Below are 25708 nucleotides of genomic sequence, written 5' to 3'. Positions count from 1 at the left end.
GTTACACATCAAAGTTACAAATAATGATCTGTGGTATAATGTTATCCCGATGATTGGTTTAATTTGGATCTAACACTGCGTTTACATCTTCAAGATCTGTACCTATATTTAATATAAAAAGTAGATATTTGCCCAAATCGTTCCTGTTTTAAACTTTGCTTTTAGACCGTCGGATTTAAAAAGAAATTCAGCCACGATTTTATCCCTTCTGCCTTTGGAAATAAAGGAAAGTAAATTATGTGAAAACTGTGGGGTTTCCTAAACTTCCTTATGCCATTTTACGAATCGATAATTCGATAATCGTTAATTGGTAAGAAGAAAGATTAACGACGGTGTTAGTAAGAGGTGAATGAGAAGTAGAAGTGGTGGAATGTGATTTTTTCTTAGATACAAGGGATTGGAATTTCTCTTTGTGAGTTTCGTTGCTTAGAAGAAGGATTTTATCGGCTTGATGATAGGAAATGCGGTCTAAAAGTGACCAATCATCGACACTAAGAATACTGGAGAGTTCAAGATTCAGCTTAAAAAGTTTTTGGGATTGAAAATTAAGGGTTTTTCGAATATGTTGAATCCGTTCACCAAGTAGAGATAGGCTGGCTCGATGTAGAATTCGGGAAGAAGATGAAGAGGAAATGTGATGTTTTAGAACAAGAAAATTGGGAACCAAGTTATTATCACGACATCTAGAGAGGAAGGTGAGTGAAGAAAGTAGAGATGAAACTTTGGAGCGAAGATTGGAGAACTCTGAGGTTTTGCGGAATATAACCTCCCCGTAGAAGTTGGTCAAATGAAATCGTAGGCTTCCACGGCCAGAGTCAGAATTATAGTTTATTCGTCTTCCGGGTTTGGACCGTGTCATTTGTGAGTGACCCAAAAGTGGGTTACTCACAGAGCCCCTTCTTTTATTCCAGGAAAATCCGCGAATCTCTAGAGATCCGAAAAAATCCACATAATATCAATCGAGAGGAAGGATACTACTTGTTTCCCATCTGGAATCTCAGTCTAGAGCCGCCGTCCGGTCCCGCTACCACGATGCAACCACATGATTGGTGGGCTGGACATGTTGCTAGAATGGAAGACGGAAGATGGACGAAGAGATTATTGGAGTGGAGACCAAGAGCCGACAAGCGAAGTCGAGGCAAACCACCCACCCGATGGACCGACGACCTAAGGAGAATAGAAACAAACTGGATTGCAGCAGCTAGAGATAGAGAGAACTGGAGACGTTTGGAGGAGGCCTATATCCAACAATGGATGTGAAAATGGGGCTGGATGATGATGATAGTCATATATCTCTACTCTACACTATCTACTATCTCTACTCTATACTATCATACACTAAGCTGTATACATATTTTTCTAACAAGGATTTTTTAGAAGCCGTAGCAGGTAATACCCACAGGTCCCCTCTTAGACCTGCGATTGGAACTTTCCAGATAACGGTCGAATAATAAGTTGGCGTTCGGACCGAAGGTCAAAGAAGCGGGCAGAAACTTCTAGATAAACAAATCAGTTATAAAACGGACGATTTGAGATTTAAAGGGCAGTCTGAAACAAGTGTCGATTAATAAATTGTTCGCGCGGCTATCTTAAATAAATTATAATAAAAGGGTGAATAAATTATTATTTAAGCGTAATTAATATTTAATTAATATAATTAATATTTAGATTAAATAAATACATGTACGTAAATAAACTCGTAAAGTGTTGTAAAGTTTTTTTTTTTTACTAAAGACACAGAAGTGTACTTACATTAAAATTTGGTCAGTAAGACCAATTATCAATTTGTTTCTAACTTAAATTACTAATGAAATCTCAAAATTAGGTGTCTACTCACTAGTATCTTTCCTATTATTTCTAATAACTAGCATTAAATTTAGCATGCATACTCGCACAACACTTTACTCTGCTTTTCACTCACTCATTATACCAGTTCAAAAGGCTTTGTTCTTTTGAGCCTTCTCTCTAGGTTCGTATTGTCGAGGAGCTGGATAGCCTCGACGTTTACATGATGATGGAGTCGTTGTTCATGGCCCCCTGCAAATTTCTTGATTATCTGATTGACGTCTTCTATCTTGAGGTCCCGGTGAAGGTCGTTGTTCCTAACGTACCAAGGCGCATCTACGATGTTCCTCAGCACTTTATTCTGGAATATCTCGATTACTTTGATGTTACTAGGCTTGGCATAGCCCCAGAGTTGGCAGCCATAGGTCCATACTGGTCTCAGTATTTGTTTATAGATTAGGAGTTTATTATTTATGGATAGAGAGGAATGTCTTCCCATTAACCAATACATTTTCTTGTAGCGGATGCCTAGTTCTTCTCTTTTCTTCTTCACGTGAGCTTTCCAGCAAAGTTTCGCATCAAGAGTGATCCCCAAGTACTTTGCTGATGTTGCAATAGGCACTTGGACATCATTTATTCTAATTGGAATATTATTAATTCTGTTATTGGTAAAATTTATATGGACTGATTTATTCTCATTCAGCTTAATTTTCCATTTTTTGGTCCATTCATGGATTTTATTTATTGAATTTTGTAGTTTTTCTGTAGCTTCTTCGACGGTGTCACTTACCGCTAAGACAGCAGTGTCATTTGCGAAGGTAGCTATGGTGTTGTCTTCTAGTCAGGTATATCACACGTGTATATTAGGTATAGGACTGGACCCAATACACTCCCTTGTGGAACACCTGCTTCAATATCCTTGAGATCAGTGTATGCATCTTCTTGTTTAACTCTAAAATGTCTGTTCGCTAGATATGATTGTAATATATTTGAATATTGTTTAGGCATGAATGATTTAAGTTTATGTATCAAACATTTATGCCAGACTTTATCAAACGCCTGTGCCACATCTAGGAAGGTTGCAGAACAGACTTTTCTTTTCTCTAATGATCTTTCAATTATAGCAGTTATTCTATGCACCTGGTCAATTGTCGAATGCTTATTTCTAAATCCAAATTGATGATCTGGAATTATTTTCTTTTCTTCAATTATCGGTAGGATTCTTCGCAGGCGGAGTTTTTCAAACACCTTGGACATCACAGGTACGAGTGATATTGGTCTACATGATGTCACCTCATTAGGGGTTTTCCCAGGCTTTGGTATCAGGATCACCTCAGCTATCTTCCATAAATCTGGAACATATTGTAGTCTAAAGGCAGCATTTATTAAATTTGTTAATTTTACGATAGCTTTTCTTGGTAAATTGTTTAGCAGTCTTCCGGCAATGAGGTCATAACCTGGTGCTTTATTTGGGTCGATTTGTTCTTTAATTAACTCAGCTACTTCTTTTGGGGAAGTTGGCTTGATATTCTCATCTATTTGCTTTGGTTCGGGCCAATCCTGGTCATCGTCTTGGTCATCTTGCAACTTAAATGTGTTCTCTAGATGAGTGGCAAATCTCTCTGCCTTCTGCTGATTATTTCTGGCCCAACTACCGTCTTCCAGTTTTATTGGAGGAGAATGTAATATTGGCCTTTTAATTATTTTTGTAGCTTTCCAAAGCGAATATTATATATACATATCTGCACAAACATTTCACTCAATCTTATCACCACACTTATCATTACGTGTAGACCTTTGATTTGCTTTTCCAACAATTATATTGTTACGAAAGATTTATCCCACATAGGAAAAGTCCATTGATGAAAAAGAAGAAGTAGTTCGAGAACATTCAAGATGACATCGAAAATTCTTGAAATGTCTAGTAAAGTTTGGAATGTCAGAAAATCAGTGGCGGCTTTTGGGGGTAGGCAGGATAGGCCGGGCCTACCCAATAATTTTAAGAGCTTTAAACTTGAAAAACATATATATAAATATTATGTTAATGCCTGTAAATAACTTTTAAATGTACTAAATCACTCAATACATTAGCGTCCGTTAAAACAACTAAGTTATTATATTACCACAGAAAGCATCGAATGGTATTCAGGCATTTTAAATATCATTAATAGGCCCGATCGGAACTGGCCGACCCAGCTCACATAAGATCCCCGTACAAAAAGCGTTTGAAGTTAAGCAACTTGCCGGACAACGATTTATATTGTCGTGTTTATGCTTGCTGTTGCTTGACACCAGACGATCGGGCCTACGATGAACATCATTGTCACTTATAACGTAATTAGCAAATTGTAATATAAATTTTCTTTTAAATGATGATAAAAAATATGTAACATAATCTATAATTGTAACATATTTTTAAACAAACAACACAATTGCAAACAATTGCACGGTTGCCCAAATAAATTTAAAAAAATTCGTAAAATTCGAAAAAAAAAAAATCACATTTGCGTGATTTCTATATCGCCTGATTGTATGTAACTTATATATGTGAGATTGTTTTATAACTGATACATAAAAATGAGTTTTTATGACGCTTTACCAGGTTGCAGTAATAGTAATGTTGATAGTGAGTGTTTGGACATTGTTGTTTCACTATTGGAATCGCCATTATCTAGAAGAACTGAAATTGATAGATATGAATGAAAGGTCTACTCCAACATTGCGTATTGACCAAAAAGATGGGTAAAAGGTGCGTACTTTTAATTGCTCTTGGTATGATGTCTACAAATGGTTGTCTGGAAGTATTACGAAAAACAGACTATATTGTTGGCCGTGTTTGTTATTTTCTAATAAGAAATGTGTATAGAATTGTGAAGGATACTTTGATTTAAAAAATATGTCTGCTCCTTAAAAAAACATTCCAGTTGCAAGGAACATTTAAGTAATTTCCTGTCCTTTAAGGATGTACAGAAGAGGGCGTTTTCTGTTCACGATTTGCTAGATGAAAAATCAAAAATCGCAGATCAAAATTAGATACAACGCAGAAGTTAAAATGAACAGAGAAATCATTAAAAAATTAGTTAGAGGGGGTCATGACCCCGTGACCCCTCCTTCTGGATCCGTCACTGATTACACATAGCTATGTAATTTGCTGGCTTGGCCTACCCAAAATTTTAAAATTTTACCACACCAGCCGCCACTGCAGAAAATATATATATATATATATATATATATATATATATATATATATATATATATATATATATACATATATATATATATATATATATATATATATATATATAATTATTGTAAATATAGTGTATATAACCTTGACGCTTTCCCGAAAGTTACCTACCAAAGAATTATATATATATATATATATATATATATATATATATATATATATATATATATATATATACACCTAATTTACTATCAGAGAGAGGTCTCTGGACTTCTTGTTACCTTCGTATAGATGTCGCTGCTAGCGTACCTGGCTGTTATTTTGGTTATAATGACCAAATACTAGACTGCATTTCATTTCAGTTGAACTTCCACAATTGTTCCTGATGATGAGTTGAATAACTCGAAACACGTGTAGAGCAATGGTGGAGTTCCTATTGAAATGAAATGCAATCCTTTACTTTCATTTAAGTCTTTCTCTACGTAAAGAGCGAAAAAGATAGTAATTTTCAAAGGTGAATCGTAGATGCATGTTGAAGTAAAAGGATACTTCTAGCGTCGTTCAAAGTCTCGAGTAAGAGGCTTTGAATTTGCGGTTCACCTAATTTACGATCAGAGAGATAGGTCTCTGGAGTTCTTGTTACTTCGTATATATATATATATATATATATATATATATATATATATATATATATATATATATATATATATATAACATATGTTTTTGAAAGTTGGGGGACAGTTGTATTTTTAATTTGAAATGTTGAAGTATATAGTTGTCAGTTAGTTAAAAAGTATTGTAATATTGTTGGTGTTAAATAAAGTTAATTTTCAAGAAGTGTAACATTGATGACAGCGGTGGGATAAAGAAATATTTAGCAGTTGTTAATGGTAAATACAAGATCCACTGAGTTTGACAAAGAAATGGATACGTCCGGACCCCCTGCATGGTTTTTAAAAATGAAAGAAGATGAAGGAGAAGCGTAGACAAGAAGAGAAAGCGGAAAATTGGAAGCGTAGGTAAGAAGAGGAAGAAGAAAAGGAGAGGCGTAAAAAAATAAAGGTAGAAATCATAGATGGTTTATCCCAAATTCACGAAAATTTTCAGTTAGAGATAAGTCAAATCACTAGTAGAATAGATAAATTAGAAGAAAAACAAAACAATTTTGAAAATAAAATAGAACAACAACAAAATGATTTGAAATCTACTTTACAAATACAAATAGTTGAGTTAGAAAAAAAAATTAATACCCAAGCTTATTTATCTAATGTTTCAGTAACTAACGTCGAATCTAAACAAACAGCTTCATCACCTTCCATACTTGTACCAGGTACAATTAGAACTAGTAAATTTTTAAAACCACTCACATTCGATGGTCAGACAGCATGGGAAACTTATCGTTTTCAATTTGAAGCTGCAGCTAGAGCAAATGGCTGGAATGAAAAAGAAATGGCAGCTTCTTTGGTGGTGTCGCTTCGAGGACAGGCAGCAACCGTTTTGCAATTCCTTCCACAAGACGCACTCAGTTATACCTCTCTTGTTGTAGCTTTAGAGACAAGATATGGCCAGCAGCATTTAAAGCAGGTTTTCCAAAGTCAGCTAAAAATTCGATATCAAAAACATAACGAAAGCCTGCAAGAAATCGAGGCCGACATTAAAAGACTATTGCACTTGGCATACCCTCTGGCGCCTAAAGATTTTCTGGAACAAATTGGAATACAGGCATTCATAGATGGACTACAGGATGTTGAAATGCAACAAGCTCTCCGATTACAACATCACAAATCGCTAAATGGAGCACTAGTCTCAGCCCAGGAGTATGAAGCGGCAAAAAGCATTTCCAGATCTCGCCCAAAATTAAGAGAAATAAGATTTCAAGAAAATGAAGAAATCACAACCGCAGATAACCAACAACCCATTTTATCCCAAATTTGAAACATACTGCAAAATCTTCAACAAAAACCTCGAAATGAAAACAGAAGATATTTTAATTGCGGGAGAATGGGACATTTTCAAAACAATTGCAGAAGCCGATCCCAAACAAGGAGAGAACATCCAAAGAATGAGGCTAGAAGGTCGCCTAGATCGACATCCAGAAGCCCATCACTATTAGAAATACTAGTAGAGATAGGTCTGTAAGAAATCGATCTCCCACAACTGACCATAGCGCTTTACAGTGGCTAATGAATTTTAAGAAGCCAGAGGGACAAGTGGCTCGGTGGATAGAGAGACTTCAACAGTATAACTTCGACGTAGTACATAGAAAAGGGCGTCTCCATAACAATGCCGATATTCTTTCTAGGCGACCCTGTTTGGAACGACAATGCCAGTACTGTAAAAGACTTGAAGATAAAGAGAACATAACCGAAGAAGTAAGTCTCCAGGTAACCACAGTTATACAGGAAGAAGATAATGATCACACTTCCCTGGAAAACCTTAAAAAGAGTCAAAAGAAAGATAATGACTTAAAAGTCATACGAGAATGGCTTAAAAATGGAGTAAGACCTATTTGACAGGAAATAACTAAATACAGTGGAACTATAAAAGCGTACTGGGTTCAATGGGAATCTCTGTATCTTTCCAATGGTCTATTATATCAGAAGTGGGAAAGTCCCGATAGAGTACGTATAGTTCAACAAGTGGTACTGTCGAAATCACACATTAAAAGTGTGTTGCAAGAACTTTATAGCAGCCTTTCTGGAGGACATGTAGAAGACTGGTGTAGGAAATGTGATTTATGTAATGGTAAAAAAGGCCCTAGAACAAGAAGTCGTGGTAAAATGGCACAATATCTTTCTGGAGAGCCTTTTGAACGACTTGCAGTGGATATTCTTGGTCCACTTTCGATGACAGAGAGAGGGAACAAGTACTTCATGGTCGCAATTGATTATTTTTCAAAATGGCCTGAAATTGTACCCCTTCCTAATCAAGAAGCGACTACAGTAGCAGAAGCATTTATAACACACGCCGTATCAAGACATGGAGTTCCTTTAGAGTTACATTCTGATCAAGGACGAAATTTTGAATCAGCATTATGTCAAGAATTAATGAAAATCTTGGGTATTAAGAAAACTCGCACTACGCCTCTCCATCCTCAATCAGACGGAATGGTCGAAAGACATAATAGAACTGTTTGTCAATACCTTTCAATGTTTGTCTCTGATAATCAAAAAAAAATTGGGATAGTTTAATTCCTCTATTCCTGTTAGCCCATAGAAGTTCCGAACATGAAGCAACTGGTTATTCTCCATCAACGATGATCACCGGAAGAGAAATGAAGCTTCCTCAAGATTTTATTTTCGGAAGATTGCCTCCCTGCGAAGAAGAACGTTCATCCCCGACCTACATTGAAAATTTGAAAAAAAAAATTAGAAAAAGTCTACGAATTTGCTCGTAAAAGTTTGAAGCTTCAAAGTGATAAAGCCAAAATCAGGCTCGACATGCATGCTACTGGTACAACTTTCGCAAGAGGTGACCCAGTATGGTTATACAATCCCACACGTAAGAAAGGACTTTGTCCGAAACTTCAACGAAATTGGGAAGGCCCGTATACCGTCCTGCAGAAAATAAATGATCTAATCTATCGCATCCAGTTTTCAGCTAGAAGTAAACCCAAGATAGTTCATATCGAGAGACTAGCTCCATACCATGGAACTGATCCACCCCGTTGGTTTCAATCGATCCCCGATAGTCCAGTTATTCGAGGCGAATAACTATAAAGAAGGAAGCAGTGTTACGAAAGATTTATCCCACATAGGAAAAGTCCATTGACGAAAAAGAAGAAGTAGTTCGAGAACATTCAAGATGACATTGAAAATTCTTGAAATGTCTAGTGAAGTTTGGAACGTCAGAAAATATATAACAGATGTTTTTGACAGTTGGGGGACAGTTGTATTTTTAATTTGGAATGTTGAAGTATATAGTTGTCAGTTAGTTAAAAAGTATTGTAATATTGTTGGTGTTGAATAAAGTTAATTTTCAAGAATTGTAACAATATGTAGTAATTATACCTATACAAGGTACGTTCAAACTTTGATTATACACAACATGTTGCACATACATTTTTTATAGCAAAATGAACTGAGTATCGGACCAACTTGTATATTATACCTAACTGTACAAACTAGTTGTTTAGGGCACAGGGAAAACAGTAGAGGACAAAGATCTATGATAGACTATATTCTGTCGAATAGAGAGTTACAACCCTCTCAAACCTTAGATATAAGAGCACTAATTTCAGCAGAAATAGGAAGCGATCATAAATTGGTATTGTGCAAAATCCGAATGAAAACACGAATATGTGATAACAAAACACCAGAATACACCACAAAGATAAAAGTCGAAAGCTTAAAGGATGACTCCACAAGATATATCACGGTGTCGAAGAAAGCTGGGTAAAAATTAAGTCTAATATCTTGGCCTCGGCCAAGAAAGTTCTTGGTAAAAGAAATATTAATAAAAATAAATCGTTCCAAAGGCGAAGAATTCCATGGTTTGTACAGAAGTGAAGGCAAAATGTAAAGAAAAGAAACAAGCTTAAAAAAACACGAAATGCATGTCAACCAAAACCCAAGAGGCATACCATATTTACAAGACAATTAGAAACGAAACATAATGGAAATTACCACAAATAAAGAACTTAATATAATGAAATCGTAGGCTTCCACGGCCAGAGTCAGAATTATAGTTTATTCGTCTTCCGGGTTTGGACCGTGTCATTTTTAAGTGACCCAAAAGTGGGTTCATCTCGACGTTTCGCTACAATTGTATGTAGCTTCTTCAGGAGAACAAAAATAGAAAAAGAAAACAAAAGACAGGAAGATGGGTAGTTAGCAACGGTAACTCAGTTACTCAACGCAACCAGAGGCGAATACTAACTACCAAGATGGGCAATTGGTCACAGTAACTCAACTACTCAACGCAGCCAGAGGTGAAAACCAAATGCCAGGACAGGGATTCACGTCCAACAGCTCAGAACACTAACGCGTCGAGAGGCGGGGAGTGAATCCGACGATTACTCCGCTACCGCTCTATTTATAGTCGCGGTGACCTGTCGTGTCGGGACGTATCGGCACACTCCGTGGCGCGAACATCAAGAAGCGCGCGCTGGCCAATCATGTGGCTGCGTTAGTGTTCTGAGCTGTTGGACGTGAATCCCTGTCCTGGCATTTGGTTTTCACCTCTGGCTGCGTTGAGTAGTTGAGTTACTGTGACCAATTGCCCATCTTGGTAGTTAGTATTCGCCTCTGGTTGCGTTGAGTAACTGAGTTACCGTTGCTAACTACCGATCTTCCTGTCTTTTGTTTTCTTTTTCTTTTTTTGTTCTCCTGAAGAAGCTACATACAATTGTAGCGAAACGTCGAGATGAACCCACTTTTGGGTCACTCACAAATGACACGGTCCAAACCCGGAAGACGAATAGAATCTTTAGCCCTAGAATCTTACCCCTTAAAACCAAAAGTCTGGTTCCGCTACGTTGATGATACATTTATCATCTGGCCCCATGGTCAACATACCCTTTCTCCCTTCCTAGATCATCTTAACTCACAACATCCGAGTATAAAATTCACAATGGAAGTAGAAAATAATCGGTCCCTTCCCTTTCTCGATGTGTTAGTCACCTCCAAGCCCAATGGCCGATTGGGTCACTCTGTTTATAGAAAAAAGACTCACACGAATCGTTACCTACATGCTTCATCACACCACCATCCTGCCCAAAAGAATTCTGTGATCAACTCTCTCATCCATCGGGCCATTTCGATTTCTGAACCTGACAACCTTAGAGAAGAACTTGGCCATCTGCAAAAAACCCTTGTCGCCAACGGTTACTCCAAGTCCACAATTCAAAATATTACACACCGACATCTACATCCCCCTTTACACCCTAGGACGACAAATTCAGAATCTTCGGGTAATACTCCTGTGGCTTTTCTTCCGTATATTCGAAGTGTCACTGATAGGATTGGCAAAATTCTTCGCAAAGAAGGTATCAGGACTACTTTTTGACCACCCAAGAAAATCTCACAATATCTACCCTCTCCTAAGGACCCGTTACCGCCCCTATCTTCCTGTGGTGTCTATTCTATTCCTTGTTCATGTGGACAAGTGTATATTGGCGAAACTGGTCGTTCCGTCAAAACTCGGATTCAAGAACATCAAAGATGCATTCGATCAGGTCTTTTCTCCCATTCTGCAGTTGCAGAACACTGCCAAGAAACCGGTCATTCCATATTGTTCGAAAAAACCCATATTATTCTAAGAGCCCCTTCTTTTATTCCAGGAAAATCCGCGAATCTCTAGAGATCCGAAAAAATCCACATAATATCAATCGAGAGGAAGGATACTACTTGTCTCCCATCTGGAATCTCAGTCTAGAGCCGCCGTCCGGTCCCGCTACCACGATGCAGCCACATGATTGGCCAGCGCGCGCTTCTTGATGTTCGCGCCACGGAGTGTGCCGATACGTCCCGACACGACAGGTCACCGCGACTATAAATAGAGCGGTAGCGGAGTAATCGTCGGATTCACTCCCCGGCTCTCGACGCGTTAGTGTTCTGAGCTGTTGGACGTGAATCCCTGTCCTGGCATTTGGTTTTCACCTCTGGCTGCGTTGAGTAGTTGAGTTACTGTGACCAATTGCCCATCTTGGTAGTTAGTATTCGCCTCTGGTTGCGTTGAGTAACTGAGTTACCGTTGCTAACTACCCATCTTCCTGTCTTTTGTTTTCTTTTTCTTTTTTTGTTCTCCTGAAGAAGCTACATACAATTGTAGCGAAACGTCGAGATGAACCCACTTTTGGGTCACTCACAAATGACACGGTCCAAACCCGGAAGACGAATAAACTATAACTTAATATAAATGTACAAGAAGTTCGAAAAATACTTGAAAACCTGAAGAAACGAGAAGCAGCAGGTAAAACGGGATAAGAAACGAATTACTGAAATATTGTGGAGCAGCAATGACGGAAAAATTAACAACAGTAATTAATAAAATTATAAAACACAATAAAATACCGAAAGAATGGAGAACGAGCGAACTAATTCTACTATTCAAAAAAAGGAGATAAAAAACAGCCAGAAAACTACAGAGGTATAAACTTGTTAAATACTACGCTAAAACTTACAACTAAAATTTTACAAGTGTAATAAATCAGATGATAAGTTTAGCAGATGAACAACAGGGTTTTTGTAGTGGAAATTACTGAGAAATCACTACAGTATAATAGACCAGCATTTCTGTGTCTTATTGACCTAAAGAAAGCGTTTGACAGAGTAAAACTCAAAGATGTAATTCATCTTCTGTGTAACAGAAAAGTTTCCCTAAATCAATATTATAAAAACTATCGAAAATATCTACCAAAATAACAAAATTAAAGTTAGAATAGATGGACAACTTACAGAACCTATAGAAATAGGCAGCGGAATAAGACAAGGAGATTCATTGAGCCCCATGCTCTTCAATGTGATCACGAATTAAATCATCAAAAGCATTAACCAAGGAAGAGGATACAGAATAGGAAACAAAGAAATAAAAATACTCTGTTAAGCAGACGACAAAATATTGATAGCCCAAGATGAAGATAGTCTACAAAGACTGGTCCACAGATTTAACATAAGAGCAAAAGAATTTAATATGCCAATCTCATCTCAGAAAACTAAAACAATAGTAGTCAGCAAAGAACCAACCAGATGTAAAATAGAAATTGATGGCATCAGTATTGAACCAGTAATGGAAATAAAATACCTGGGAATTACACTGTCTAGCTATGGAGACCAGTACAAAGAAGTGAGAGATCAAGTACATAAAGCAAATAGACTGACAGGATGCCTTAATAACACTATATGGGGAAACAGACATATTAACACTGAGATGAAGTCAAGAATTTTTAAAGCCAGTGTAAGACCAATAATGACATATGGCTCAGAAACAAGACCCGATACAGCCACAATGCAAAGGCTACTGGAAACCGCAGAGAAGCGAGAGAGAAACCGAGAGAAGATTTACAGGAAATACGCTAAGAGATCGAAAGAAAAGCGAAGTCATTAGAAGAAAATATAACGTGCAGTGTACAAATGAATGAACATTAAATAAAAAAAAAAAAAAATGGAATAACCACATAAGCAGAATGGAGGAGACTCGTATCGTCAAAATAGCACGAGATAAGTCACCAATCGACAGAAGAAGTATCAGAGGACCACGCAAAAGATGGAGTGACAACCTTCCATAGAGGTATTAATCCGCCAATGAACAAGCAGAATTGCTTATAAAAAGGAAGAAGAAGAAGAGAAGAAGGTTAGGGTTCGCTTTATTGAGATTATATGGCATGTAAACATCACTTCAAAGATTTTCATTCAATGCGCTTTTAGATTTTTGTCCGTTTCTGTCGCGAAGTATCAAAATGGCGAACGTTCAATATTCAATGATGATAATTAAAAAAAAAGTAAGAATAATCCCTTTAGTAGTTTTAAGTTTTTAACGATAACACGTGAGCAAGGTTACCTATTTTTATAGTTTCGCCTATTCATCGTCTATTCGACAGAATTTATTTGTGTCTTTATTGACATGAAATATAACATCAAAAATATGACATCGAATTTTCTTTAATAACAATATGTTGCACATCTGTTAAAAGATATACATATCTTAGAAGAGCTTGTCAGTTTAGTCATATTTATAGATTTTATATTTGATATTTCAGTTTTCATCTCGGAAATCGTTCTGAAAATACCTACCTACTTTCCCAGGTGGAAATTGAAACGTCAAATATACAGTTTTGTTAAATAAAATTGCGGTTTATTCCCAGTTATATAGTAATTATAAAAATAGTTATAAAAATTTTATAACAAAACCTATTTAGACGTAATTTTACTGTATTAACCTACCTTTACAGAAATCAGATATGGCTGATCACGAGCACAAAGTAAGTCTAGATTTGTAACGGGAATTACTCATATGCGATAAGATGTATTTGGCAATAATATTATATCTCCTACTAACTAAATAGAGCTAACATACAATTTACAAAAAATGACAATATCGCAAATTCATATTACCCATCTATCCTGATGAGCTGAATTGTGGCAAAATTTTTAATGGCAGAATTCATTGTAATAAGCAAAGATTTCATAGATTTTCAGTTACAAAAATAGTATATTATTTTATTAGGAGTAAAAGATACTTTTTGTGGCGAGGCTGTACGCTTTACATTCCAAGGCAGATTTTCCGAAACAAAAGTCATTTTTACTCCGAATAGAACTTAGTAATTTTTATGTTTTTTCAATCGTCACCATCGAGTTAGATTCTAACTTGATGATCGTCGCAAATAATTTTTATGTTACTATGGTTACTTCTATTGATTGCCACTTTGACAAATAAGAAAAATTACCGATTTTTGCGCTACATGTTAAGTTTTGTGAACGTTTGTGCTTTTTTTATCCCAAAAGTACGAGATTCTGAAGATCCCACGGCATCGTGTATTCCTCCAGATATTTTGTGTACTGCAAAGACTGTAACCGAAGGATTGTTGCCTACCAAGCATACTGCGGTTTATTGATTTTTACACTTTAGTGCCTAGGCGTAAAAGTGCTTCACTTTTATGTCTAGGTGTAAAAGTAACATTTTTATATTGTCAATCACGTCACAAAAAGTAATACTTTTGTGACGTTTGAAAAAAAAAACAATATTTGATGGTACGATGGCGATAAAATATTTGTTTAAGTATTACATTGTAGCAGTATTTCGGATTGATTGTAGCTTTATTTACTTTGCTATTATTATACTATATGGCAATTATAGTTTTAATAACTGTACTTTGATGAACCAAGTACAGGATTTTATTATAATTCGACTTTCTAACGAATAAATTTGAATCGCGATATTTATGACCTTCGTATTTCAACTACTAGCATGTACTCCTGACCTTTGCTTACTAAAATTGTGTTGCTTATTGCGCAAAATTATTATACGTGAAGCTCTTCTTCTCTCTGAAGCAATGTAGTCTAAGCATAACATCTTGTTTCGTACCGGCTTTTCGTTTTTAGGTTAGTTTTACTTTTTTAAGCATTGTAAGAAAATAGCTTTATTCGTAGTAGTTCATTAAATAGTGAGAGTGTAAGCTATGTTTAATCCCTGAAATGAGTGTGTCCTGTAAGTAACTTGCCGTCTTAAAGTTCATGAAAATATATGAAAATTTTCTATGCAATTTATCTCCAGAAGGACTAAAGGTAAGGTTAAAAGTGTGTGTGTGACAACACAACTATTCTTTTTTTTATTCGGTATGTAGAAAGTTTTATTCCCCACTTCTTGTACACATTATGCTGTTTTGAATGTCTGACGGGCTGCGCTTCAATTTCCAGTTTGTGTTTGTGATTTATCTCGAGCCATTATCATCAATCTTCCTTCTTCTCTTCTGTTAACATATTATTACACTTATTTTATTTTTAATACTAAGTTAAGTCTCTTGCATGTATGAGTTATGCTTTTGCTTGCTTGTCAAATTTAAGGTGATACTTGACAAATTTGTCCACTTGCGTAGAAAATTAAGTGAGAACGCATTCGGAGGAAAAGAGATACATAATGCGCTCGGTCTCTTCGCCTCGTTAGTACACTCCATACTACAAGTTTACAGAGAGTGACCTTATTTATTAATGGAACTTCTATGATATGTCTATATTGTATGTTATTTTGACGTTTCAATTTTTCCTTCGGAAATTTTTCTCAAAATACAAAATATTTCGTTTTTGTTACTTGGTAAAAAAATTCTTCTAATAATTATATTTTATTTCTTCTATAAATGTCTCGTTCTGTAATTTTATAAAAGGAATATTGGCAGAGATGAAAGTTTTACATTTGCGTTACAGTAAACTGTATAAGAATAAAAGAACAGTAGTTCTAAATTTTAGTAAGTCATAAATATTTTATTCTGTTGTTTATTTCTTTACAATAGAATAATACCAGCCCCGTTGGGATACCTGTCAACATCCGGTATTTAGGTACTAAACTGTGTAACTTTATTAACTTTCCCGAATATTTTATTTTTGTAAGGAGATTTTGTAGAAATATATCGTATAAAATATATCTCAAATAGTGACTGAGTTGTCAATATGAATAAGTCAGATAAAATAAAATTATTAGAAGAATTTTTTAGCAAGTAACAAAAACAAAATTTGTTTAATTTATTGGTATTTCGTATTTTGAGTTAACGATTTCCAAAGTGGAACTTGAAACTTCAAAATAAACTTATTTTAAACTAAAATTATGGCTTATTCCCAATAAAAATAGTAAATTACAATATTATGCCACCCTTTGGACACTGGCTTGTGCAAACCTTCGGTGGTATTGTCTCCCCAGTATCTGTCATGGGTATCAGAGGAATGAATATAAGTTTCATCCATGTAAATTATGGGCCGATTTTCTTCCCTATTTTGTTTAATATTTCTGAGAAACTTCTTCCGGAGCACTTGTATATCGGGTTTTTCCATTAGGATTTTCCTGTTATTCTTCGCTTTCTTCCATGGAAATCCCATATCTCTCATCACTTTTCTCAAAGTTTCATGCAACCCTGTATAAATATTGTCTTAATTATTTTTTTTGTTATATGTCACAATGTAGGAACTCGTTTTCCCGTGACATAATAATTTATTATTATACGCCGAAGTAAACCTTTGTCAAAATCGCCCAAGTTGGTTTTTGGGGCAGATCTCATTCTTTTGCTATGCGTCGAAAATGATGTAGAAGCACTTTCTTCTGTATTTTTCATTTCACGAGAGATCCGTTTTATAGTGGCTATACTTACTCCCGTTGCTAAGGAAGCACGCTCTTGAACTTTTTTAAAATCTTTAACATGCGGATTTTGCATCGATCTCTCTCTGCATAAAAATAATTACATTTGCTATTACCTCCCTCGTTTGTCCAGACAAGACTTTGCCTTCTAATTTTGAATGAAAATCTATGTTTTTAATTTCAAATACTTAACAATAATTATTTAAAAAGTCAAATCTATTGTAATACGATATTTCTTCAACACACAGTAACTTTAAACATAAGTAAAATAAAGAAAACTTTGTCGCAGACTATACAAGTACCTTGCACTTCGAAGGGCCAAGAAATAATAAGGACAAATTGTGTTGTGGTCGAATGCGCATCGTGGGTGGAGCCTAATTTCAAATCGGCCAAGTATCATGTTAAATTTGACAAGCAATATTTCTGGTGCCGTTTCTGTATTATAATATGTTATAATAGGTTCTTAGTTTTTTCAATTTGAATTAAAAACTAAAAGGCAACGTAAATTGTGAATAGTTTGACAAAAAATTACTATCTCGATCTTTTTTAGAAGTTATTTAAATGGAAAATGCACTGTTTCGAGTATTAGAACAAAAAAATTTGGCGATATGAGAAAAACAAATAGATACACAAGCATAACAAACATAATAGTTCCGCAAAATTTATTCGATTCAGACTGTACCACAACATCGCTAAAACGACACGGAATGTGAAAGTACAAAACAGTTACATTGAATTTAATAAAGTTAATAACGACTAAATATTAAACTAGATAACAGTGATGTTGCGGTATATAGGTACTGATATTTGTTTACAAGATAGTTATGGGTAAACAATTAGCGTAGAATTTTATCATGAATAATACTAATAACGAACTATAATTATATTTATATTATTCGTATAGACATACCTGATGGCTGTTTTGTTTTGATAAAATTAAGGTAAAAAAATCGTTATATATCATAGTCCAGGTAAATAAGATATTCCCATGGCTTTCATTCTGCTATATACCTATCTGACAAGTTTTTTGAGTTTTATGGACCTCGGTAACCGAAATCTCTGTTTGCTGCAGTGGGTTTGGTGTAGTTTTTAAATTATTACCAAAAAATAACAATTTAAGAACTTTTGTCCACCAGTAAATAGTAAAGCATTTTAAACGAATTGGGAGGTAAATATTTGATAAAACACGTTTACACAGCTTTAAAATGGCAATTTTACAAATGTTGATCTAATAAATTTGTTGATTAGAAAACTGTGAAAAAACGTAAGATTTTTTAGTTTCAATAAATGATAATTACTATTGTAAAAATAAAACTACAAGCTTGATATTGGGTTGTAAGTTGGCTCTTATAGTGCTAAAAATACGGTTAATATTTTAGATTGATTTAACTACTAGTTTAAAAGTTATTGAATTTGTTTATCCTAAATAACTCCTTTGTTGCAATAATAAAGTCAGAAAAAAATACAATAATGCTACGTATCGCAAAAGCAATAGAGAGAGAGAGAGAGAGAGAGAGAGAGAGGGTCATTATATCAAAAAAATTTAAAAAAGGGAGCAAAAACCATTTCCAATATTGCAAAACTTAATTTAAAAACATTGAAATATTTTGATTATAAACAATTAGAATAACTTTTGTGCTATTGGTCAAAGAAAAATTAGTTTTTCATATTCGAAGAGCTGGGGCATTTTTATAAAGATTAAAAAATTAAAAAGTTGTACTACGACAATTTAGTTACTTAAAACTCAGTTTATAATAATTAGGAAATTTAGAAAGTCGTCTACAGAGCTTCAACTCGAGCCACCAGCTAAAAACTCGAACTATAAACTATATCTCGTGTTCTAGTTGATGAACTTTAACGTTTTTTTTTTAATCTGTGTGTACTCTTTACGTATATTACGAGTATGTCTTTTGTTCATAAATTTAATATTTCATTAACCAAGTAAATGGTAAATTTACTTGGATACTTTTTGGAAATTTTTTACGATATTTTTAGAATGATTTTTGTTGGCAAACATAGGAATGGATCAGTTGCACTTGAATTTACAATAACTTGTAAATAATTAATAATAATTATGTTTTGGGTGGTTGGATGGTTCTAGCCGCTGGACAAAGCCGTCCTTCTTTCGACCACGGAAGATTTATATTATCTTTATGTGAAATCATATAACATCGACCTTGTATCATAATAACTTTACATTTTACTATGATTGTTATGGAATCCAAAGTTTTTTACAAATATTTTGGTAGCTAGTTTCTACTACTTTAAAATGTTTTACTGCTGATGGTCTGACTATGCCTAAAAACATTTTGGAGATTTGTAATCATTTTGAATAAATTTTAAATTTTTGAATAAAATATATCATCATACACCAGAAGTCTTCACTTTTTCTTCTTCTTCACGTGCTATATCAGAATTATCCGACGTTGGCGATCACCATTGCGAAGGCTTCTCGATCTTCTGCAATATGGAATAATTGTCCTGCATTTAATATCTAAGTCCATTCACGAATGTTTTTTAACCAAGAAACTTGTTTTCTTCCTACACCTCTACGGCCCTCTATTTTGCCTTTAAGGATCAGTTGTAATATTTTATATCGACTTTTCCCTACTATATGTCCCAGATAAGACATTTTTCGATGTTTAACAGTCTTTAGCAGTTCTTTATCTTTGTTGACGCTCCGTAGAACTTCTTCATTAGTTTTCCTTGCTGTCCAAGTTATCTTCAGCATTCGTCTAACCCCACATTTCTAATGCTTCAATCTTGTTCATGATCGATACTTTTAGCGTTCACACTTCTGCACTATACAAAAGTACTGACCAAATATATCACTTAGGGCCGGTTTCACCAACGACAAATAGCAGTCTATTCAATGAATAAAGTTATTCGACCAATAAAACTGACATATCTGCGTTTCACCAACGTCAAATAAGACTTATTCTATGAATAAACTCCAAATAAGTTATTAGTCCAATATCGGCCAAATAAATATTTATTCTTCGAATAAGTTGACTGCTAACCTCACTTTAAATATCAATAATAAAGAGAATTCATTAGTTTAACTTGAAATTATCAACAATGTATTGCAGGTAAACGTAATTATATCACACAATTTGAATTTTGTATACATATATATTTATTTTAGATTATTATTTTCATCATCATCATCCTCTGATGACGGAAATGAGCAGCGAAGGAGAAAACCACGCTTGCAGTTGCAAAGAAGAAACCCTTTTGCTGAATTTGATGATGTGGATTTTAAAACTAGGTTTAGATTATCAAAGTTCTCCATTTCGTTCTCTAAACAATTTTTGCTCTTCTCGCGTTTTTTGTCCATTTTCACAAGTTTCAGATTCACAATAATTTACAACCACAACAAACAGATTTTTTTTATATAAATTATGTATTGACATTGACAATTATTATTATTTTGACAAATTAATCAACCAATATCAAATATTATAGGTTATGTATATGATTACAGTGAAAAATAAAGTGCGATGCGCTTGTCCAAACACCTAAGAGGTGGAGGCCAAGAAAGGTGTCAACGAGTACAGTCTGTGGAAAATCATTACACTTTGAACTTATTCGACGAATAACTAACTGTGGATTACAAATAGTTATTGAAACAAAATAAAATTTATTCTACTAATAAATTTTATTCGACGATTAACTATTCAGTGATTTATTTGTTGTTGGTGAAATCGGCCCTTAACCATTTTTTGTCTTAGTTCTAAACTGAGATGTTTATTGCAAAGAAATAACTTCATTTTCATAAAAGTAGTTTTAGTCATTGCTATTCTACGTTTTATTTCTGTCTGGATCTAGTTGGTCCGTTATTACAGTTCCCAAATATGTCATTTTGTGAACTTTCTCAACTTGGACTTCGTTTAATTGAAGCTTTGCATCGAGATGTGGGTCACGACTAAACACTAAAAATTTGGTTTTGTTTGAGTTTATTTTAATGCCGATTTCCTCTCTCACCTCGTGAATACGATCAAGCAGAATTTGGAGACGTTCAATATTATCTGACAGAATTACTGTACCGTCTGCATATCTAATCACATTAAGTAATTCCCCGTTGATTTTTATTCCATATGGTTGTCTCTCAAGTGCCTTTTTAAATAACTGGTCCGAGTAAACATTGAACAATGTTGGCGAAAAAATTTGTCTGACTCCTCGTTGTATGGAGATTTCATCGGTGTATTCTCCTTTCACAAATTGTTGAGAGCACGAAATGTGCATCAAACTCATAAAACGGTCGTAAATCGTAGGCGTTCCTGAGAATTTTATTCATTAAATAATAATATAATGTTTTGATACTGTTATATATATTATTAATAATATTTTAATACTAATATATTTAGCAAAAAAACAATTAAAACTTTCACGGCTAATGTTGGTTATTATATTATATTAATAAAAATAAGAATTTAACCATTAACAATTTTGTAAATAATAATACCTTATCTCTTTGGATATTTTAATACTAATCTTCGCGTTTAATCACTTTACTAGAAAACCTGGAATTCATATCCGAATGTACTATTCGTTGCAAAATAATTAGGATGGAATTCCCCATATTTTTAATAATATAATGGGTATAAAGATGCCGGCTTTGGCCACGTGCCTCGTCTGTTCAGATTATATTCGAAACTTAACTTGAAAGGGTGAAGTTATTACGAACGAAAACAATTTTTTTGTTTAGTACGTTTTTGATCGCATGTAATTTACGGCTCGTCGGTGTTTCCGCACCTACGGCAGTAATTAGCGTCTCGAATATTGATTTTGCGAATTATATGCAGTGCGTGAGTGATTTTTTATTCCATATACCTACGAACATATACGTATCTTTCGCTCGTGCTCGTTTTGTTGGATTGTTTGTGATGGCTTCATCATCAACATCATCAAGTTTTACACCGGTACTGTTGCGTATAGTCAGTAAGTCTGTCTATTCACCAAGAGAGAAGACTATTGTCCTGAATGTTTACGATGCTCTGGTTTCTCAAAATCCCACAAACACTGTTTGCAACATAGTCGAAAGTTGTGACAACATGACTGGTGTAGGAGAGTCAACTATATATAGGTTCTTATAAGAAAGAAAAAAACACGGTATAGTTAACCCGAACGCTAAAACGAACACTTAAAGAGAGGGAAAAAGCCTATTGAAACTGATGAATTTGCCAAAAATGGTATTCGAAGGAAAATTCATGGATTTTTTTTTCAAAAAAGAAATACCAATCCTAAACAAAATTTTACAAGAAGTTAGAGACGACCCGAATTTGCCTCATAATGGACGAACTAAATTGTGGTTTTAAAAGTTTTAAAAGAATTAAATTTCCGGTGGAAGAAATCAGACCGAAAATGACTTTTGATTGACCGGGAGGAGATAGTATGTTGGAGAAGAAATTATCTAAGATCCATAAGAAAATTCCGGGCTGAAGGAAGGCCAATCTTCTACCAGGATCAAACGTGGGTAAACTCAGGTCATACTCTAAAAAAAATTTGGTCAGATAAAAATATATTAAGCTCCAGGCAAGCCTTTATGGAAGGTTGGTCTACTGGTATCTCCCCACCTTCTGGTAAAGGCAGTAGATTAATAATTTCTCACATTGGCAGTGAAAAAGGATGTGTTAAGCATGGTTTGTGGGAATTTCAGTCCAAAAGCACAAAAGACTATCACGAGGAGATGACAGCTGATGTTTTCGAAGAGTATTTTGAGCAGATGATTGAACACATACCACCAAATTCAATTATAGTATTAGGTAATGCACCTTATCATTCACGACAGAAAGACTTCCAACGACTGCGTGGAAGAAACAGGATATTCTTGACTGGCTGCGGAATGAGTATCTGCCTTACGAAGATGGAATGGTAAAATCAGAACTTTTAAAAGATGCCCGGCAACACAAATCTAAGTTCAAGAAATACGTAGTTGACAAAATGGCGGAAAGGCGAAACATCACAGTCCTTAGACTTTCACCCTACCACTGCGAAATAAATCCAATTGAATTCATTTGGGCACAAATGAAAAGTTATGTGGCTAGAAAAAAAACGTCATATAAAATACAAGCTGTACGTGATTTGTTATACGAGTCTTTACAACATATTACAGAACAAAACTGGAAAGATGCAGTGAGACATGTAATAGAAGAACAAAAAATGTGGGCTCTTGATAACATAATTGATGCGACCGTAGAGACACAACCGCTAATTATTAACCCTCAAGACGACTCGAATTCTGAAGTTGATCCTATTTATTTTGAATTTGAATAGTTTTCTAATCGTAATTATATAAGGTAAGTAATAGTAATTGTAATCGTAAGGTATTAAAGGGGAAAGGTGCAAAATGTCGCCTGTTAAAATGTTCAATGTGTTTTCATTTTTGAAAAATTTAAAAGCAGAATGAAATATTTATTAGACTAAATAAAAAGTTTCTTTTGCATGCAATATTTTCAATTAAAAATTATACTATATTTTCTCTTTTATTTTCACCCCTGATACATAATATATTAAAATAAAAATTGTAGAAGTTTTCAGGAACTTTCTGCTCTCAGTAATAATGTAATCTTTCATTCTGCGTTTAAACTTTTCAATAACACATTGGAAATTTTGTTAGGCGACATTTGACGCCTTTCCTCTTAATTAAATAATTGTATCTTTTACAAATGGCAAGAAACTTTTTATTTTTGAATAAAATAAAGAAGTTTTATTAAAAAATACAATTTACATAAGTACAATTTAAAAAATATATTTATAGAGTTCAAATAAATGTTTCAATCACATACTGTACGACACTGGTCGGTCATCTGTAACCATTCAAAATATCTTTGTAATCGGATTATAAGGTATTGTATTCCTTCAGATACAAGGTGGGTTAGTCGAAAACATCTTAAACCACCAGTTTCAGGTTGGTTTTTACTATTATATCGTATTACCTATCCTCTCTGTATTTCAGTTCTCTAATTAGGGTTACACTTGGAGTGAGCTATCGGCAAATTGTGAACCGATTATAGTTATCTCCAATTTTTACGATAGCAGCTTGATTTCCGTACAAATTTTTAATGACACGAATATCTTTACTTCTATGTAAGTTATTTTAAACAATGGTATACAGCCAACCACTGGGATTTTCCTTACTTCTGGGACTTATTTATTTATTTAAAAAAGTGAAAGACACAAAATGTTTTTTTTTTCTTGAATTTGCCAAATTTGATAAATATTTATAGTTGTAAATAAATAATATGGTTTTAAAACAATAATAAAATAATAATAAAATATTATGCACAATCTTCATTTTATGTAAACAAACCATTTTCATATGGCACCACATTAAATGTAAAAAGTTTGAGAAGTTATTTTTCTTGTAAACGAATTATTGGATTTTATTGAAATTTTTTTCTCACATTTTAGGTCTATTTCTAATAAATCACCATATTAATGTTTTCTGAAAAATATTAACGTTTTGCTCGTATAAGTTAAGATATGCTTTTTATCGTATTTTCTAAAACGCCGTGGAATTTATTAGAAAGAAACACTAGAGCTTATTTATATTTTGAAATAGTTTTATCCTTTCTCAAGAATTATTCAGAACTTTTTAAATGTAACTTGTTTTTATTTATTTATTGTTTTATTATTATGTAACATTTAAAGCAAAGACAACCCTACTTACATAAAGTTTATTTGCATTTAATATAACTAAAGCTTAACAAAACGTAACGTAAATAATCTGTTATCATTCCGCTTTCCCAAATACACAACGAGTTTTTCAACCTATAAATCTAATTACTTCTTCACAGCAACGAGGCATACTAAAAATCAAGCGGCATATTTGGCCTTGATCAATTGTATCCCAAACTTCTCTTACCATAACTTCTATGTCATCAAGAGAGACAGGTACTAAATGGCGGCTCCTGAGTTGACATACAATAATCTACCATACATTTTCTATGAGATTTAGATTATTGCTGCAAGGTGGCCAGTTCATGGTATTCCAACCTTGTTCAAATAATCACGGACAAATAATCACGTGCAACGTGCATGTGGTCGAGCGTTATTATGCATTAAAAGGAAATACATGGATAGACAGAATGTATGTTATATATTATCTTTTACTTGTCAAGGAACCTCTGTGTAAAGAAACCAAGTCCGTTCGCGCTGTAAGAGCTATTCCTGCCAAACCATTACAGATCCTCCATTGAATAAAGCAATAGGTCGTATGTTGCTATGTGAGCTATATAAGCAATACCTCGATTCATCAGTAAACAACACGTGCTTCCAGTAATCAACAGTCTAGTCAAGGTGCTCTCTGGCAAATTATAATCTACTTCTTTTACGTTTCAAGCTGGTACTCTGACAGATATCCTTACATGTAGATCTTGTTCAGCGTGACGACTGTATATAGTGTTTCTACTAATTTAAATATTATGAACATCTTCCAATTGAATTTGTAAATGTCCTATGACAAAACGTTCTCTTAAAGCACGAGGCCTCATAAACTAATCTTGGCATAGTGTTGTGAGCCTTCTTCTTCCTTGTCCACGCCGTCTCGTATGGTCGTTTAGTTCTCGAAAACGTTGAATGGCTCGTGATATTGTAGCATATTCTTAACCTCAAGCCTATTTCACGATAACTTAACCCTACATCAACTAAAGTCATTGTAATTGACATACTAAAACAGCAAAACAATTGATTGAATTGTAAACAATATTGTCAGTTCAAAACTGTAATGTCTAATTGTTTGATTTTTGCCTGAATTAACTGCTTCCATTAATGAGTTTTATAATTCAATAAAATCAAGTTATGCTTTGTACCTACTTTTCTTTTTTGATATTATAAATATAGATGCTTTTTTTTAAGAAAATTTTCAAAAAAAATTTAGCTACCTAGAAATATTAAAATGATATAGCGTTTGCTTTCAATAAATTTCACAGGGTGTTGCAAAATAAGATGAAA

At 34.3% G+C, this 25708-nt stretch overlaps 1 protein-coding gene across 2 annotated transcripts in view; it reads left to right on the top strand.

Annotated features, from left to right (window-relative positions):
- The window catches only part of LOC140443518 (uncharacterized), a 148054-nt gene that overhangs the window by 5392 nt on the left and 116954 nt on the right, over positions 1-25708 (top strand). The window contains exon 1 of one of the 2 annotated variants that reach the window (XM_072534831.1): positions 15075-15195. The exons of the other annotated variant lie outside the window; for it this stretch is intronic. The gene's annotated coding sequence lies outside the window, so the exon portion shown is untranslated. Of the gene's footprint in view, positions 1-15074; positions 15196-25708 lie in introns of those variants that run through there. 2 annotated transcript variants of the gene reach the window in all.

The sequence above is a fragment of the Diabrotica undecimpunctata genome, chromosome 6 (genome assembly GCF_040954645.1).
Source record: "Diabrotica undecimpunctata isolate CICGRU chromosome 6, icDiaUnde3, whole genome shotgun sequence".
Classification (NCBI taxonomy): domain Eukaryota; kingdom Metazoa; phylum Arthropoda; class Insecta; order Coleoptera; family Chrysomelidae; genus Diabrotica; species Diabrotica undecimpunctata.
The sequence above is the reverse complement of the archived record's forward strand: the minus strand, read 5'-3'. Positions and strand labels throughout refer to the sequence as shown.